General features: G+C 42.8%; 1 pseudogene; it reads right to left on the bottom strand.

Moving 5' to 3' along the window:
• LOC122935958 overlaps positions 1-18,261 on the bottom strand; it is an 88,878-nt pseudogene that overhangs the window by 29,251 nt on the left and 41,366 nt on the right.

Raw genomic sequence — 18,261 nt, 5'->3', positions numbered from 1 at the left:
CATAATTGTACTGAAAGACATCCAAAGTAAAAGTTGTGAGTTGCATCTTACCACTGTCTACCTCATTATTACCACCCATGGTTGTACCACCATTAACGGTACTGGCATCACGACAAAAATCATCAAATCAACAAGCACCCTAAGTACCCTTAACATCAAGGGCACCTCAACCACCATCTTGGCAGATGCTTTCTACCACAGAGTGTGCCCCGGAGGATTTCATGCTGTCCACCTCAACACTGTGCTGCCAGCCCAGGGAGGCTTTCTGCTAACTGTGAGTAAACTGATGAATTGTGTGTTATATTATTTGGCCCCTCATCGGTCAACCGTGAACCTCACCGGCAACCCCTGTGACTGGCTGGCTGCAGCTCCGAGGGTGGGTTCCTGCACCCAAAAACGCCCGGTACACAATTGTCCAGCCAGGGCACAGTTCTGGAGGATGATGAGGCGGAGGATGAGGAGGAGGAACCATGTTCACAGCAGGGTGGCACTCATACCAGCTCATGGCCATCACTGGTAAGTGGCTGGGGGGGATACAGAGGACACAGACGATACACCTCCCACAGAGGACAGCTTTTCGTTGCCTCTAGGCAGCCTGGCACACATGAACAATTACATACTGCAATGTCTCCGCAACAACCGCCGAGTTGCCCACATTCTAACTTGTGATGATTACTGGATGGTCACGCTGCTGGATCCCCATTACAAGGACAACGTACCGTCCTTAATTCCCTCACTGGAGCGTGATTGTAAGATGCGCGAGTACAAGCGCACGCTGGTAGACGCGCTGCTGATGACATTCCTGACAGAGGGGGCCCAGTGGAAGCACAAGGCGAAGACAGAGGATGAGGAAGAGGTCGCCAATGCAGCTGGGGCACTGCCAGCACCTTAGAAGGCAGGGTTAGCATTGCCAAAATGTGAAAAAGCTTTGTCAGCACGCCATAACAACCAGCAGCACCAGCTGATATGGAACGTCTTAGCAGGAGGCAGCATTTTACCAACATGGTGGAGCAGTATGTGTGCACATGCCTACACGAACTGAATGACGGGTCTGCCCCCTTCAACTTCCGGGTCTCCAAATTGGGCACATGGCCTGAGCTTGTCCTTTACGCCTTGGAGGTGCTGGCCTGCCCAGACAAGCGCAGCCGACTGTCCACAGCCAATGGCGACAAGCTCACGTTCATTAAAATGAACCAGGCATGGATTCCACAGGACTTGTCCGTACCTTGTGCAGAATAGACATGTATACCGGCACTAACAAGCCATTGTTATACTGCAGCGCAATTGCTCATTCTTGTATTTTGAATATTTCACACTCTTTTAGAGTGTACCCTAATTTTAAAAAATAAAATAAAAACCAAAAACCTGTGTTGGCTATCTCGTCCTCCTCCACCGCCGCTTCCACCTACACCGCTTGGGGGGGGGGGGGTTCACTGTAGGGGTATCTGAATGTCTCTTCAAATATGACATGGCATCTAAAAACCATTTCAGTAAAATCTGCCTTCCAAAAACCATATGGCACTCCTTCCTTCCTGAGCCTTGCCATGTGCCAACACAACGGTTTACAATCACATATGAGGTGTTTCTGTAAATTACAGAATTGGTGTAATACATATTGAGGTTTGTTTTGCCATTATCCCTTGTTGTGTTACAGGAAAACATGAATTAAAATGAAAAATCTTCAAAAAAGTGACATTTTGAAATTCACCTATATTTTCCTTTAATTCTTGTGGAACACCTAAAGGGTTAACAAAGTTTGTAAAATCAGTTTTGAATAATATGCAGGGTGTTTATTTTAAAATGGGTTCATTTATGGATGGTTTGTATTATGTAAGCCCCTTAAAGGTGCTCATGACTGAATTTGTCTTTAAATAAGTCAGTTTTGGAAATTTGTTTTAAAATTACTTCTAAAATTCTAGGTCTTCTAAAGTCCTAAAAAATAATAATAATAATACAGTACATTTACAAAATAATGTTGACATAATGTAGACATATGGTAAATGTTAAGTAATAACTATTTTATGACATATCACTGTCTTAAAGGCAAAGAAAGTAAAATTTAGAAAATGTTTTCAAATTTTCCATAAATTTTGTATTTTTTTTATAAATACAAAATTTACCACTAGCATGAAATACGATGTGTCACAAGAAAACAGTCTCATATTGGCTTGTCCAATGAACAGTCTCATATTAGCTCATTGTCTAACGAAAACAGTCATATTGGCTTATCCAAGTCATGTCTCAAGGCCTATTTAAAGGATCGGACATTGACTTATAGGATAGCTGCAGTACATCTGGTGGCATCAGAGGCAAAGCTTGCTAAGAGCTTATTTTCATTTCTTTCTTCCCAGCATGTATAGCCTATAAGTCTCCTCGTGCCAATTAAGGTGATTTCCATAAGAAAAGATAGTACCCCCAAATCCTGACCTAGGCCTCTCACACAGTTAAGCCAGTACTCTCTGCTCTGCACTGATGAGGGGCACTCACCCCAAAACAGCTGTCTGCAGATGAGGTGCTGGCTTATTTATTATCCAAGTCATGTCTCAAGGCCTATTTAACCCCTTAAGGACACAGCCTTATTTCACCTTAAGGACCAGGCCATTTTTTGCAAATCTGACCAATGTCACTTGGTGTGGTGATAACTTTAAAACGCTTTGACTTATCCAGGCCATTCTGAGATTGTTTTTTCGTCACATATTGTACTTCATGACACTGGTAAAATGAAGTAAAAATATTATTTTTTTTGCATAAAAAAATACCTAATTCACTAAAAAATTAGCAAATTTCAAAGTTTCAGTTTCTCTACTTCTGTAATACATAGTAATACCCCCAAAAATTGTGATGACTTTACATTCCCCATATGTCTACTTCATGTTTGAATTATTTTGGGAATTATATTTTATTTTTTTGGGATGTTACAAGGCTTAGAAGTTTAGAAGCAAATCTTAAAATTCTTCTGAAATTTACAAAAACCCTATTTTTAGGGACCACTACAGGTCTGAAGTCACTTTGCGAGGCTTACATAATAGAAACCACCCAAAAATGACCCCATTCTATAAACTACACTCCTCAAGGTATTCAGAACTGATTTTACAAACTTCGTTAACCCTTTAGGTGTTGCACAAGAGTTATTGGCAAGTGGGGAAAAAATTTGAGAATTTCATTTTTTTGCCTAATTTTCCATTTTAACCAATTTTTTTTCCACTAACAAAGCAAGGGTTAACAGCCAAACAAGACTGTATCTTCATTGCCCTGACTCTGCCGTTTACAGAAACACCCAATATGTGGCCGTAAACTACTGTACGGCCACACAGCGGGGCATAGAGTGAAAGGTGTGCCGTTTGGTTTTTGGAAGGCAGATTTTGCTGGACTGGTTCTTTGACACCATGTCCCATTTGAAGCCCCCCTGATGCACCCCTAGAGTAGAAACTCTATAAAAGTGATCCCATCTAAGATACTACACCCCTCAAGGTATTCAAAACTGATTTTACAAACATTGTTAACCCTTTAGGTGTTGCACAAGATTTAATGGAAAATAGAGATACCATTTCACAATTTCACTTTTTTGGCAGATTTTCCATTTTAATATTTTTTTCCAGTTACAAAGCAACGGTTAACAACCAAACAAAACTCATTATTTATGGCCCTGATTCTGTAGTTTACAGAAACACCCCATATGTGGTCATAAAATGCTGTACGGGCGCACGGCAGGGTGCAGAAGGAAAGGAATGCCATACGGTTTTTGGAAGGCAGGTTTTGCTGGACTGTTTTTTTTTTAAACCATGTCCCATTTGAAGCCCCCCTGATGCACCCCTAGAGTATAAACTCCAGAAAAGTTACCCCATTTTAGAAACTACGGGATAGGGTGGCAGTTTTGTTGGTACTAGTTTAGGGTACATATGATTTTTGGTTGCTCTATATTATACTTTTTGTGCGGCAAGGTAACAAGAAATAACTTTTTTGGCTCCGTTTTTTTTTGTTATTTACAACATTCATCTGACAGGTTAGATCATGTGGTAATTTTATAGAGCAGGTTGTCACTGACACGGCGATACCAGCATTTTTTGTTTTGTTTTGTTTTAGTGTCTCCATAGTCTAAGAGCCATAGTTTTTTTTAAGTTTTTGGGTGATTATCTTAAGTAGGGTCTCATTTTTTGCGGGATGAGATGACGGTTTGATTGGCACTATTTTGGGGTGCATATGACTTTTTGATCGCTTGCTATTACACTTTTTGTGACGTAAGATGACAAAAAAAGGCTTTTTTTACACCGTTTTTATTTTTATTTTTTACGGTGGTCACCTGAGGGGTTAGGTCATGTGATATTTTTATAGAGCCGGTCGATACGGAAGCGGCGATACCTACTATGTATACTTTTTTTTATTTATGTAAGTTTTACACAATGATTTCATTTTTGAAACAAAAAAAATCATGTTTTAGTGTTTCCATAGTCTAAGAGCCATAGTTTTTTCAGTTTTTGGGCGATTATCTTTCGGAGTGTTTCGGAGTCTGACTCTGACTCCTTCCTGAGTGGTTACCCGCATTCATCTATAAGGCTCTTTTATATCTCATCTTTGGTTGCATGGAATTCCAGAATTTTGTTGTACAATCTGTTTTTCTTTATGTGGACTTTTCTAAGAATGTTTGTATGTCTTCTATTCTTCATAGGTAAAGGTCCACATTACCCAGCAACTCATAACTCAGTATGGACCGCTAATTGTTAAGTTGTTTTTTTGTTGCGGTAACACAGAGTATTTTCTTTTACATGCATTTTTCATGTATATATTTTCAAGAGGATTACATTTTAACCATTCCTTTGGACATTTATGTAACAGATACCTTTAAAGGTGTAATTGTGTCATGAAACGTCTAAAAATATTTAGAAAAATATAATATTGATACATAGGGTTTTTGTGGAGTTATTGTGATATTCTAGCTATCCTAAGGAGAATCCTATATATGACTATATTTTTTGTGATTGTTCCGATATTTATTTTTCATTTCACAGGTCCAATTTAGTGGCTAGGGGACCTATGAAATGAAAAATAAATATCAGAACAACTTACAGAAACCCTATATATCAATATTATATATTTCTAAATATTTTTAGACGTTCTATGACACAATTACACCTTTGAAGGTATATGTTACATAAATGTCCAATGGAATGGTTATAATGTAATCAGATTAAGATATAATAACATACTATGTATGCTGTTGGTAATATTAAAATATACACTGATAACCACAAGATGATAACAGATGATACATCCATCTTCACTTGAATTAGGGTCCATTCACACGTCCGTTGTTTCTTTCCTGATCTGTTCCGTTTTTTGCGGAACAGATCTGGACCAGATCTGGACCCATTCATTTTCAATGGGTCCTGAAAAAAATCGGACATTGTGCTGTCCGATTTTTTTCAGGACCCATTGAAAATGAATGGGTCCAGATCTGGTCCAGATCTGTTCCGCCAAAAAAACGGAACAGATCAGGAAAGAAACAACGGACGTGTGAATGGACCCTTAATGAGATGATGACTGTATAAAGACGGCAGGAGGCTGCTTCCATTTATGAAAAACGTTTCTTTTATGCTTGTTTTCATGTATAGACAAAGCCACCTTTATTTGCCTTTGATATTAATTATACATTTATAGAAAACCTTTTTGGCTCCTAGGGACTTTTTATGATCATGTCTGTGTAACTACTGTGGGGAATTAGCTCTTTTCCAGGGTCATTCTCACAGATACCTTGCCAGACAACAGATTCTCGTGTCCAAAGAGTGTATTTATTTTAACACCAGCAGTACACAAAACAATACAAATGAACACCTGCCCGTCAAGGCTCTCACTAAACATAAATAATTTCCCTACCTCAGCTAAAGCGCTATTAACACCCTGTTAACCAACATGCGGCTTTTCCAGCCTCTCAGGTCGTATCAAGTCCAGTACCTTTAGGGGGTCTAGCAGTCCTCCCGACTCTGACCTAGCGACCCTACTTTCCCAGGCGTCACTGCGTCCCCCAAAGTCCAGGCTATCACCTAGCCTCGTGGCACCTCAGCCTCCCCGGCTGAGACCACTCCAAACCTCTGCAAGTCTCTGGTCTCGGATAACACACTGGGAGGTGCTTTATTGCAGCCTGATTAGAGCAGGCCTCACCTGCTATCACCTCAGATAAAAGGGAATACCCGTGCCGGAAGGGTGTGGATTGGCATCTCCCTCTACCAAGTGTAACTGCCAGTCCAAGTAAAATCCAGCCCAGAAAATGTTTACAAAACTGTCTCAGCACACTATGCTTTTGCTGAGACCACTAACACTCTCTGGATTGTATCTGTCTCACCCATCTGAGGTACCCAAGTGGGACAACATGCCTTCCAGCACTGTACACCTTACCACAATACGCAATCTTATTTTTATTCAATGATTTTATACATAGTTTTTTTATTTTAGTAATAAATATTTTTAGTATTATATATAAGTCTCTGTGCGTGTGACTAGGTGTGGAATGCCTGTCTATATAGCTATTTTATGTACACATTTCACTGATTGGGTGAGTCAGATAGACATTGAGCACCCACCACTAGTGTTGAGCGGCATGTCCCATATTCGAATTCGCGAAATTTCGCGAATATTCGAAAGAATATTCGTAAAATATTCGCGAATATTCAAATTCGTTATTATTTCGCATATGCGATAATTCGAATTTTCGCATAGCATAATACATATGACTTGAGATGCAAAATTCGCATGTGCGCTAATGAAATCGCCTTACGAAGATTCGCAACTTAATTCAATCACTAATGTAAGAATGCAAAGCCCTTTGCCTCTGTTCTGGGACAAGTGTAGATATTCGCATGTGCGCTAATAAAATCGCCTTACGAAGATTCGCAACTCAATTCAATCACTTATGTATGAATGCAAAGCCCTTTGCCTCTGTTCTGGGACAAGTGCCGATATTCGCCTGTGCGCTAATAAAATCGCCTTACAAAGATTCGCGCCTCAATCACTTTCTAGGCAATGTGAGTAAGATCTGAGCTTTTGGACTTTTGTGAATCAATCGAGATACAGTGGGGGGTGATGACAGTAGTTGACAGAGTACAGATCAATGTAATCTGTAAGGTGGAAACTAACATAAAAAATACGAATATTCGTAAATCGAATTTTACGAAGTTTGAAGTATTCGCGAATATGGTGCAATACTATATGAATGCACAGGCCTTTGCCTCTCTGTTCTGGGGACAAGTGTAGATATTCGCCTGTGCGCTAATAAAATCGCCTTACAAAGATTCGCGCCTCAATCACTTTCTAGGCAATGTGAGTAAGATCTGAGCTTTTGGACTTTTGTGAATCAATCGAGACACAGTGGGGGGTGATGACTGTAGTTGACAGAGTACAGATCAATGTAATCTGTAAGGTGGAAACTAACATAAAAAATACGAATATTCGTAAATCGAATTTTACGAAGTTCGAAGTATTCGCGAATATGGTGCTATACTATATGAATGCACAGGCCTTTGCCTCTCTGTTCTGGGGACAAGTGTAGATATTCGCCTGTGCGCTAATAAAATCGCCTTACAAAGATTTGCGCCTCAATCACTTTCTAGGCAATGTGAGTAAGATCTGAGCTTTTGGACTTTTGTGAATCAATCGAGACACAGTGGGGGGTGATGACTGTAGTTGACAGAGTACAGATCAATGTAATCTGTAAGGTGGAAACTAAAATAAAAAATACGAATATTCGTAAATCGAATTTTACGAAGTTCGAAGTATTCGCGAATATGGTGCTATACTATAATGCACAGGCCTTTGCCTCTCTGTTCTGGGGACAAGTGTAGATATTCGCATGTGCGCTAATAAAATCGCCTTACAAAGATTTGCGCCTCAATCACTTTCTAGGCAATGTGAGTAAGATCTGAGCTTTTGGACTTTTGGGAATCAATCGAGATACAGTGGGGGGTGATGACAGTAGTTGACAGAGTACAGATCAATGTAATCTGTAAGGTGGAAACTAAAGTAAAAAATACGAATATTCGTAAATCGAATTTTACGAAGTTCGAAATATTCGCGAATATGGTGCTATACTATATGAATGCACATGCACAGGCCTTTGCCTCTGTTCTGGGGACAAGTGTAGATATTCGCATGTGCGCTAATAAAATCGCCTTACGAAGATTCGCAACTCAATTCACTAATGTATGAATGCAAAGCCCTTTGCCTCTGTTCTGGGACAAGTGCCGATATTCGCCTGTGCGCTAATAAAATCGCCTTACAAAGATTTGCGCCTCAATCACTTTCTAGGCAATGTGAGTAAGATCTGAGCTTTTGGACTTTTGGGAATCAATCGAGATACAGTGGGGGGTGATGACAGTAGTTGACAGAGTACAGATCAATGTAATCTGTAAAGTGGAAACTAAAGTAAAAAATATGAATATTCGTAAATCGAATTTTACGGAGTTCGAAATATTCGCGAATATGGTGCTATACTATATGAATGCACATGCACAGGCCTTTGCCTCTGTTCTGGGGACAAGTGTAGATATTCGCATGTGCGCTAATAAAATCGCCTTACGAAGATTCGCAACTCAATTCACTAATGTATGAATGCAAAGCCCTTTGCCTCTGTTCTGGGACAAGTGCCGATATTCGCATGTGCGCTAATAAAATAGCCTTACGAAGATTCGCGCCTCAATCACTTTCTAGGCAATGTGAGTAAGATCTGAGCTTTTGGACCTTTGGGAAACAATCAATTATATGTGTACTGTAATTTAGTGAAAAAAAAAAAAAAAAAGAATATTTGTTTTTACGAATATATAGCACTATATTCGAAATATTCGCAAAATCGCGAATTTGCGATATTCGCGAAAAAAAATCGCTTTTCGAATATTCGCGCTCAACACTACCCACCACATGATAACAACCAGGTGAGCCACCATAATACCTTCTGTACTAATTGAAATCGAACTCGGCATTAGTTCCGAGGTACAGAACAGAAGCAGAGTTCGGTTTCAAGTTTTAAAGTGGTTTTCCACTTTAAAAATCGACTAAGTTATTCAACAAAGTCAAGCGCGACTTCGTAAATAGAGATGAGTGAATCGAAGCTGACGAAGTCGAAGTCATTTAGAATTTCAGGAAAAATTTGATTCGCAACGAATGCGAATTTCCTCGCGCTTCGTGGTAACAAATCACATTTTTCCTAAAATGGCGGCTACACATGTGAGGACTGGGGATATGGGGCAAGGAACTCTGGGAAGGTGGGATCCCTCAGATTGACATGCCTGCATGCAGTCAATCAGCAGTCAGCCAGCCCTGTGATGTCACAGCCCTATAAATATGTTGGCCATCTTACAGTCAGACATTTTCCAGCGTTCAGAGTGCAGGGACACATGTGTGAAGGCGCTAGGGACAGCTATTGGAAAAATTAATGTGAAAAAAAAAGACAGAAAAAAGGATTCATAAGTGCAGGGAAAGGATAGGGAGGAATCATTTCACAGCATCTTAGTGCAGGGAGAGACGTCAGAAGGTTCTAGGGACTTGCAAAGTGATTTACAAGTGCAGGGAACAATTCTTCGCGAGGCAAGCAAGTAGTGATGAGGAGAGTGGCGCGGGAGCTTGTGTTGCCATCAGTCAGGCTCCTGACTCGGAGACTGTTGATGAGGACATCAGTGATGTGTAGACACTACTCAATAATGATGAAGCCGATCGTACTTGGTAGCCGGGTGAAGAAGGGGCTTCGTCATCATCAGGAGAAGAGGGTGGCAGCTTGCCCGTCAGTCAGCGGCTGAAACAGAGATAGTGTGGCTGGGAGTCAGGAGGGTGACAGCAGTGGGAGGTCGAGAGCCAAACGGGCAAGGGGCTTTGAAGCAGCCTACCTGCCCCGAAAGGACTGGTGCACGGATTCACGGAAGTGGCGGCGGTAGCAGTCAGCCAGTGAGTAGTATTGGAGGGGAAAAAATCAGGTACTCAGCGGTGTGGCAGTTTTTTGTGAAGCCACCAGAGGAGGTCAACATGGCAAATATCGGCACCATAGCCCTGCATCAACATATGCAGCATCACCATAAAGTGTCCTGGGAGAACCGTGGCTCTGATGTGGTGGTCCAGCCTGCCGCAGCTACCGCTACATCACCCAGTGGCACACACTCAGTTTCAGCCACTCAAGGCTCCACCAGATGCAACTGCTCCTACTCCTCATCAGTAATTCCGTCAGCAATCGATCAACAAAACGTTTGAAAAGAGACAACAGTATGCGTCCATGCATCCAATGGTGCAGAAGCTGAACGTGCTCCTATCCAAGTTGCTGGTGCTTCAGTCCCTCCCTTTCCAAGTGGTGGACTCTACACCTTTCAGAGAACTGATGGCTTGTGCAGAGTCAAGGTGGAGAGTCCCAAGCAGTCATTTCTTTGCGAAAAAAGGCAGTGCGCCAGTTCTTGAATCTGTCGGTGTCTGCCAAAGTGCATGGCAGAGCCGGTGTGTGGAGCTGTAACTACGGTCAGGGACAATACATGTCCTTTATGGCCCACTGGGTGAATGTGGCTCCTGCACAGCCACACCAGCAACTTGGCCAGGTCACGCCGCTTCTATCTCCACGTTGTCACGCCATTGGTCCTGCGACACTGTCAGCATCTGCCTCCTCATCCTCCACCATGTTCTCAGCCTCCACTGCAGAGACAAGTCACAGTACCCCTCCAGCATACCACATGTGCAGGGCTCTGCGGTGACATGCTGTTCTGCACCTGGTTTGCCTTGGCGAACGGAGTCACACAGGGGAGGAACTACTCCGTGTAATGCATCAAAAAATAAAATCCTGGCTTTCTCTGCGACAACTGAAAATCGTAACCGTGCTGACCGACTACGGGAAGAACATGGTGTCGGCGCTGCTTCATGGAAGGATGAGCCATGCGCCCTGCATGGCACACATGTTCAATCTGGTTGTCAAGAAGTTCCTGAAGTCTACTACCCATCTACAAGACATCCTAAATATGGCCAGGAAACTTTGCATGCACTTCAGCCACTTGTACACCGCAAAACACACCCTCCTTGAGCTGCAGCGGCAGAACATCCCCCAACATAGGCTGATATGTGACCTTTTCTCTCGTTGGAATTCCACCCTCCATATGTTGGACCGACTATACGAACAGAGAAAGGCCATCAACGATTTCTTGATGATGCAGGCGGATAGGAGTACACCACTGTATAACTTCATTGTCAGCCTGTGTCAGCTCATGCGTGACACCTGCCGTTTGCTCAGGCCCTTTGAAGAGGCAATGTTATTTGTTAGTCGCTAAGACTACGGAATGAACAATGTCATTCCACTGCTTAATGTCCTAGAACAGATGCTGGTAAATCTGGCTGGTCAGGGGACTGGAGATGTAGCGCCTAGATCTCATGGCCACATGAGCCTTGTGAGGGCTGAACTGGAAGAGGAGTAGGAGGGGGAGGAGGATATTGGAGCATAGGCAATGTGTAGCCAAATGGGTGGTTTTTCTACTCAACTGACAGGACAGGAGGAGCAGGAACAGCCAGAGGAGCTACACGGTGATGCGGAAGACGATACAGATGATACACCTTTGCAGTATGCAGTGGAGATGGAGGCAGGGAGTTCCTCCGAGTCACTTGCACAAATGGCCCTATGCATGCTCACTTGCTTGTGTAGTGACAGCTGAATTGTCACCATTCGGCAGAGGGATGACTTATGGCTCTCCACCTTGTTGGACTCTCGTTACCAGAACAGAATGGGGGCCTTTTTTACACCCACTGAGAGGGAGGACAAACTACAGAGACATCTTATGTAGTCAATTGGCAGCTGCCTATCTGAACCATTGTCCATCCTTTCACAGGTCTGACTGGGGGGGGGGCCCTCTGCACTCACGTTCCACTGCCATGGCTGCTGGGCTTGCAGGAGCAGTACCAGCTCCATCAGCAGCATCCTGAATCTACAGTCCCTGATGAGTAGCTTTCTTCAGCCGCATAGTGAAGAAACTACTCACCAGCAGAAGCAGGTAGACCTGGAAAAGGACCTGAACCAGCAGGTGGTGGCATACTTGGACAGGACCCTGCCACCCCACATTGAAGATCCGCTGAACTACTGGGCAGCGAAACTATATTTGTGGCTGCAGCTAGCAGAGTTTTTCCTGCCTGGCCAGTAGTGTGGCATCAGAGTGGGTGTTTAGTGCGGCGGGGGCCATAGTTACCCCAAGGAGAATTCGCCTGTCCACCCAAAATGTGGAGAGACTGACCTTTGTCAAGATGAATCAGGTGTGGATCAGCCAGGATTTCCAACCACCAATTCCTGGTGAATCAGACTAGATCATCCATGGTGCCACACCAAAATTTTGATAAAAGAGATGGATTTATTCTGGCTACCTTCCTCAGCTACTACTTTGATGCTGCAACTCGTCTGGTGTCACACATCTGATGCAAAGCGCTCCTTATTTCACCCACCTTTGTCAGCGGGTACTGGTATTGCCACCCACTGCCCCACTCTGTCACTTTGTGGTCTCCTGATGCAGCTGCTGCTGCCATCTCCAAACTATGTCACCTTGCCACTCTGTGGTATCCTCCTGATGCTGCTATCTCCAAACTATGTCACCTTGCTACTCTGTGGTATCCTGCTGCTTCCATCTCCACATTGTCACCTTACCACTCTGTGGTCTCCTCATGCTACTGCCATATCCACACTATGTCACCTTGCCACTCTGTGGTATACTGCTGCTCTTGCCATCTCCACATTATATCACCTTGCCATTCTGTGGTCTCCTCATGCTGCTGCCATCGCCACATTATGTCACCTTGCCACACTGTGGTCTCCTCATGCAGCTGCCATCTCCACACTATGTCACCTTGCCACTCTGTGGTGTCCTGCTGCTGCCATCTCCACATTATTTCACCTTGCCACTCTGTGGTATCCTCATGCTGCTGCCATCTACACACTATGTCACCTTTTTCCTTTTTTTTTTTTTTTTTTTTTTTTGTATTTAAATAATTTTACCTTGCCACTCTGTGGCTTCCTGATGCTGCTGCCACCTCCAAACTATGTCACCTTGCCACTCTGTGTTCTCCTCATGCTGCTGCCATCTCCACACTATGTCACCATGCCAATCTGTGGCTTCCTGATGCTGCCGCTACCTCCAATCTATGTCACCTTGCCACTCTGTGGTCTTCTCATGCTGCTGCCATCTCCACATTATGTCACCATGCCACTCTGTGGTATCCTCATGCTGCTGCCATATCCACACTACGTTACCTTGACACTCTGTGGCTTCCTGATGCTGCCGCCACATTTAAACTATGTCACCTTTCCACTTTGTGGTCTCCTCATGCTGCTGCTAGTAATGAGAGGCTGGGGTCATATTTGAATTCGTGATATTTCGAAAATATTTTGTAGAATATTCGGCGAATATTCACGAATTCGAATATTCATTATATTATACGATTATATTATTATACGATTATATTATACGATTTGAAAAATCGACAATGTAATGATCGCATAATATGCAAATTTTCATAATGTGAATTTTTTAAATGCAAATGTTTATCGTAAATTATTTAATTGCCGAGCAAAAACATGAGCCATAGCACTATATTGAATATATTTGTTTTCTAAAATATTCGTAATATTCTAAAACAAGATTATTTAGCAATACAGTGAATATTTGAGAAAAAAAAGAATGTAGAGTAATTTAGCTAATATAGTGCTATAATCTTTTTTTTTCAATAGTTAACAATTTTTTCCAATTTGAACTTCAGATGAGAAAAAAATGACAACTATTAGACAAAGAAGATTATAACACTATATTAGCTACATTGCTCTATATTATTATTATTTTTTTTTCGAATATTCGCTATAATGCTATATATTCTTGTTTTAGAATATTACGAATATTCGAAAAAACAAATATATTCTATATAGTGCTATATATTTGTTTTTCAGAATATTTATAATTTTTCCCATTTAAAGTCATAATTCCTCCCCGTTTCTTGCTTGTTGGCTTATGACTCATTGGCCCACAATCAAGAAGCAGGGAGGAATCATGTTTTTGCTTAGCAATTGAAAAATTTGCATAACGAAAATTTGCATTACAAAAATTTACAATACAAAATCTTGAATATTCAAAACTACGAATATATATCACTATATTCTAAATATTAGCAAATTTTCGAAGTACCTATTTTCGCGATAAAAATTCGCAATTTGAATATTCGTGATCAACACTAGCTGCTGCCATCCCCACACTATGTCACCTTGCCACTCTCATCTCCTCATACTGCTGCCATCGCCACACTGTCACCTTGACACTCTGTGGTATCCTCCTGTTGCTGCCATATCCACACTATGTTACCTTGCCACTCTGTGGCTTCCTGATGCTGCTAACTCCACACTATGTCACCTAGCCACTCTGTGGTCTCCTCATGTTGCTGCCATCTTCACACTATTTCAACTTGCCACTCTGTGATATCCTCATGCTGCTGCCATCTTCACACTATTTTACCTTGCCACTTTTTGGTATCATCCTGCTGCTGTCATCTACACACTATGTCACCTTGCCACTCTGTGGCTTCTTGATGCTGGCACCACCTCCAAACGATGTCACCTTGCCACTCTGTGGTTTCCTCATGCTGCTGCCATCTCCACATTATGTCACCTTGCCACTCTGTGGTCTCCCAATGCTGCTGCTGCTATCTCCACATTATGTCACCTTGCTACGCTGTGGTCTCCTCATGCCACTGCCATCTTCACATTATGTCACCTTTCCACTCTGTGATCTCCTCATGCTGCTGCCATCTCCACACTGTCACCTTGCCCATCTGTGGTATCCTCCTGCTGCTGCATCTGCACACTATGTCACCTTGACACTCTGTGGCCTCCTGATGCTGCCGCCTCCTCCAAACTATGTCACCTTTATACTCGGTGGCCTCATCATACTGCAGCCATCTACAGACTACAGTGTCATTGTGCCACTTGGTGGCCTTCCCATGATGCTGCTGCTGCATCCGCCGCCTCCAGACTCTGTCATTGTGCTACTATTTCAAAGTGGGGGGTTTTCGGTAATATTGATGGGTGACAGAAAAACTCCTTTTGCTATATGGATCGAATGACGTCGTGTGAGGTCGTGTGACGTCTGAAAGTGTAAGGAAAATATATATTATGAAACAACAAATATGCAAAAAGTACATGAAAACAATGTGAAAACCTCCTGATGCTGCCGCCTCCTGCAGACTCTGTCATTGTGCCACTTGGTGGCCTCATCATACTGCTGCCAACTTCAGACTCTGTCGTTGTGCCACTCGGTGGCTTTCTACTGATATCACCACCTCCATACTCGGTCATTGTGCCACTCGGTGGCCTCCTCATACTGCCGCCACCTCCAAACCCTGTCATTGGGCCACTCTGCGGTCCCCTCATGCTGCTTCCACCTCACCACTATGTCATAGGTCCACTCTCTGGACTTCTCATGCTGTTCCCACACTCCCCACTTCTTGACTAGCCCACTATTTTGCTTTCGCCTGGCTGACATCATTATTTATTTTACCTTTCTTCTGATCTGTCAGAAGGAAGGAAAAATGAGACGCACAACTGATCCCGTCTGTGTAGCAGCTGTAAGGCCTGTATGAGCCCATCATAATTGGCTTTTGATTTAGTAGCCAAAAGCAGGAGTGGGTACAAAACACAGAAGGCATGCACATATTCCATTCACATGTCATCTCTGTTTTAGATCCACTCCTGTTTTCTTTTTGGCATTAGCGATACTGATGAAATATTGAGAAAATGCTGACCGAGTGAAGGCGTATGCTCCACAGACAGGATCCATTTTTTGTGGGTTATTGTTCTGACGGATCAGAGAAAGGGCTAATTAATCAGTGACATCAACACAAACTTACTGCTGACACCCTCTCCACTCTGTCAGGGCCTCTACTTGTATAAGCGTTTAATAGAACAGGCTTTGTTGACATCGATGTGGAATCAGCTGGCGAAGGTGTAAAAGGAGTGCGCTTCTTCTTGGCGCTAACATCGACCTGTAAGGCTGAGTTGATACTTCAGTTATTCGGTCACTTTTGGCCCTGTGACTGCCCAAATAAGTGAAGTGTGCAGTGATTCTAAGAGCGACGCCTGTCATCTGCATGTCATACTGACTCACAGTATTATTTCACTACCAATAGCAGACTCCCTATGCGTATTACTGCAAGGCACAGTGTTCTACACCACTATAAAGGCTCTCAGCAGCCATAAAATAGCATTTTTTTAAAAGTAATTTGCAGTGAATATATTCGGATCGAATCACATTTTTCCTGAAAAATTCAGCGAACCAGCAAATCTATATTTTTTTTAAATGAGCTCATCTCTATTCGTGAATAACTACCTTTGGCTCATCGGATCCCATACATTCTAATACTGTACAGATACGGATCTCAGTGTGTAACACTCCAGAGTGGAGTTACCACTCCTGCACCCTGCTACTGTCTTTAATGGGCTAACACAGTGCCATCTTATGTATTTTGTCCAGGTCCTCCACAATGTGCATTCCTAATCTTGTTATACAATTGTTTATATGTAATGTGCCTGGTTCACCAGCAAGTGGCAGCAAACACGGCAGATCTATAGTTAGATATAAAGTGAAGTGCAGTGTAAAGCCTTATTCACATGTCAGTGTTTCATGGACGTCTGCTGTATGTGTTCTCCACGGACCGCACACATCCCCATTCATTTTAATGTGTGTATTCAGACATCAGTGTTTTAGCATGGTCTGTGGGTCAGTGTTTTTAGTACAGATGTATACTCTATTTTGTCCGTGTTCACGGATCCATCACGTCCATTATAGTCTATGGGTCCGTGAAAACCACGGATGCAACACGGATTCCATCCGTGTTGCATCTGTGTTTTACTGATCATTAAGAAGAGATTCTTTGAATATTATTTTTCAGCTGTTTATTGTCAGTGAAACACGGATGCAACACGGACAGCAAAAAAACTGACACACGGACCCAACACGGATCCTTCACGGATGCATCACTGACCACGGTTTGAGCATGGACACAGACGTGTGAATGAGGCTTAAAGAAGAAGCCATGTTATCCAGTCAGCTTGTCAGTACAGCAGTGTGAGAGAAACAGATATAGCAGAGTTGAGTTTGCCTGCCAGTTTAATGCCAAAGCCTGCTTGAACCAAGACAAAGCATGTAAACTGTTTGAAGAAAGCTGTCATTGAACTTCATCTCAAGGTCTGGACTCAAGTTATTCTTTCCAATTCCTCAATTATTCCCCCTATTATTTGCTTTGGAGTCAAAGCCTGGGGTCCAGCAGTATCCAGGTAGGAGCACCGTGACACAAAGAGACGTTTAGGCCGCACTACTTTACTCGGCATTCCTACTACACCTGGGACACATTAGAGAGGCCCTGGGGATAGGTGGCAACAATCAAATCTTGGCTTGGATAAGTAAACCTTTTGTAAACCATTTACTGGGTTTCATTAGTATGATTCTTACGTTGAATTTCAGGGTATTTGATCATGAGCAGAAGACCCCATCTCAGTGTGGTTGCAGTAGTGTCCATCCCAGCAGCGAACAGGTTTGCAACCAGTGCAATTAAATTTTGATTGTGGTAATACTCTGTGGATTCAGGCTTTCCCTGGACAGCAACAAAATAAACAGAAATACTATTAAATGGAATGAAACAGCAAGACAATACCCAGAAGAGCTGCTACAATGAATTAGGTGTTCTGGTTTATGGATCAATGTAAGCAATTAAGGCTTGGTTCACACTACACTATACTGTACATCCGGCAGGGACAGCCTGCCAGATTTCTTTGCACTCCGGCATTGCAGGTAGTTTGTAAATCTCCGTCCGGCCCCATTAACTGTAATGGGGACTGGCAGAGATCTGGCAGCAACCTGGCAAATATGCCGAGGGAAAACCTGTGGATGGAAATTTACTAACTTGCCGGAATGAAAAGGGATCCGGCAGGCTGTTCCTTGCTAGAACAGCCTGCTGGATGTAGAGCGCTAGTGTGAAACTAGCCTAAGGATACATTCACATATGCAGCATCAGAGATCCGGCAGGCTATTCTGACAGAGAACAGCCTTCCCGAGTTCTCCGGATCTGGTACTGCTGGACTCCATAGACTATAACTGGATCCACCACTTTCTGACATAAGTACCGGCTATTAACCAAACACAAACTATTGCATGCCACAGTTTTAGTCCGGCCAAAAGCTGGCATTTCAGCAAAAAGAGGCTTGGTCCCATTATAGTCTATGGAGTCCCACAGTGT

The sequence above is a fragment of the Bufo gargarizans genome, chromosome 4 (genome assembly GCF_014858855.1).
Source record: "Bufo gargarizans isolate SCDJY-AF-19 chromosome 4, ASM1485885v1, whole genome shotgun sequence".
Classification (NCBI taxonomy): domain Eukaryota; kingdom Metazoa; phylum Chordata; class Amphibia; order Anura; family Bufonidae; genus Bufo; species Bufo gargarizans.
Note: the sequence above shows the minus strand (reverse complement) of the source record. Positions and strands in the feature narration are given on the sequence as shown.